Genomic DNA, 1,940 nt, shown 5'->3' with positions numbered 1-1,940 from the left:
GCTCACGCCGGGACTCGAACCGCTGTTGCTCAGAGCTCGCACTCTTGAGCGAGCTCTTAACCAACTGAGCCACTCGGCCGGCCCATCATCAGCCACCTTCTTAATGAACGAGAAATAACATGCATGCTTGTTAAGAGTGAAATATCTGAAGTTAGAAAGCTTGAGCACAATTCCCTCCTCCAACTCCTCCCTGCTATGTGTGTGTCAGCTTAAGCACAGCTTAATTAACCTAAATCTCAGTTTTCTCATCTGTAAAATGGGAATAACATTAATTATTTAAAGGTAGTTATTGTGGGGGTAGATGAGTTGGGACCTGGATGTGGTTAATGTGCTATCTTATTTTTAAAGATTTTATTGGGGAATTGGGGGATGGGAACATCATTGGGGAATCGGGGAAGGGGAACAGACAAGTTGCTGTCCTTTTGTTCTTCAGTCTAGTTGTGGAGGACNAGGTGTCCTCTGGAGGGGCAGAGTTTAAACTGGGTGTGGCACAGGCTGATAGATTCTGGGGCGGTGGCTTTGAGGTAGCCATGGCAGCATGGTTAGTTGGAGCTGGAGGTAGTGAGGGACGGGCATGCGGCACGCTGCGGTGGTCTTACAGGTTGACCACAATGTTTGGACTGAGCTCCCAACCACTTTATCTAAGTGGAGGGGAACATAAATAATGGCGCACTCTAACGTCTTAGATCCTGGAACATTCCAGCAGCTCCCAACCCACTTAGCAGGTTCTTTGGGGTTACTAAATGAATTTTATTACATAGGCTCAGTGCCCTATACACTGATGTTGTTTCAATGAACCCCTGGGAAAGCAAGACTGCACATGGGCCCCACTTTTAGTCCCCACTACGGCAGGTCTTCATGTTTGGTGTGGGGCTTCCCTCTTTACCATGTCTCTGTCTCTTCTACCCTCTCTATGTGGTCCCTCTATCATTTGTTGTGCAGAATCTGTTCAATCAGCCTTCACTTCTTCAGGAGGAACTGCTCTATGTGGAGCAGTATATTCACTGTGTCCCTCAGAAGAATTAAATTCAGGATCTTTACATGCTGCCATTTTAGACCCACCTCTTCCTCCACCCTTTTACTTTGTCATAGTAGTAATAGAGCAAGTATACATTTTCTTTCCAATTGACACAGATGTGTGACAAACAAATGGTCAAAATCTTCCTGAATCTTATTCTCCAGAAGCAATAATTGTTTCAGTTTTTTTGTTTGTTTGTCTGTTTTTAAAGATTTTATTGGGGTATTGGGGGAGAGGAACAGTGTTGGGGAATTGGGGAAGGGAACAAACAAGTTGCTGTCCTTTTGTTCTTCAGTCTAGTTGTGGAGGACATCGCTTCACTGGCCCATGTTGGTGTTGTGATCATTGTGCTCTTCCCGGGTGAGGCAGATCAGTCGCTGGCCACTGGATGGCCACTCATGGCGGCTCTTGGCAGTTCTCGGGGCTGCCAGCCGCTCACGCCGGCTGCCAGCCACTCACGGTAGCATGGCAGTCCACTGCAGCAGAGGCTGCAGCCTATGCTGTTGCCGGCGACTCACGGCAGCCCAGCTCCAGGTCGAGCTGTTGTTCACCACTTTAGCTGTAGAGGGCACAGCGTCACTGGCCCTCATGTGGGATCCGAACCAGGGCCCTGCTGCTCAGAGCTGGCAGCCCAAGCCAACTCCTAACCAACGTGCCACTCGGCCGGCCCTAATGTGCTGTCTTTATCTCTAACTTGGATTAAACAGAATACACTGAACTCATCAAAAAGCATTTTGGAGATCTTTAACTTTTAAGAACATGTTTTTGATTGCTTCGAAGAGCAGAGATTGACAGAAAAATAATTCTGTTTAGCTGATGTCAGCACTAATAGAACAAACGATTCCTTCTTTTGCCAGGTCTCATCTTGCTATCTGTGTTAAAATGGGTGGACTTGCACATATGGGCCATAGCTTGTGGGAGT

Source organism: Hipposideros armiger, unplaced genomic scaffold, assembly GCF_001890085.2.
Source record: "Hipposideros armiger isolate ML-2016 unplaced genomic scaffold, ASM189008v1 scaffold_350, whole genome shotgun sequence".
NCBI classification, from domain to species: domain Eukaryota; kingdom Metazoa; phylum Chordata; class Mammalia; order Chiroptera; family Hipposideridae; genus Hipposideros; species Hipposideros armiger.
The sequence above is the reverse complement of the archived record's forward strand: the minus strand, read 5'-3'. Positions refer to the sequence as shown.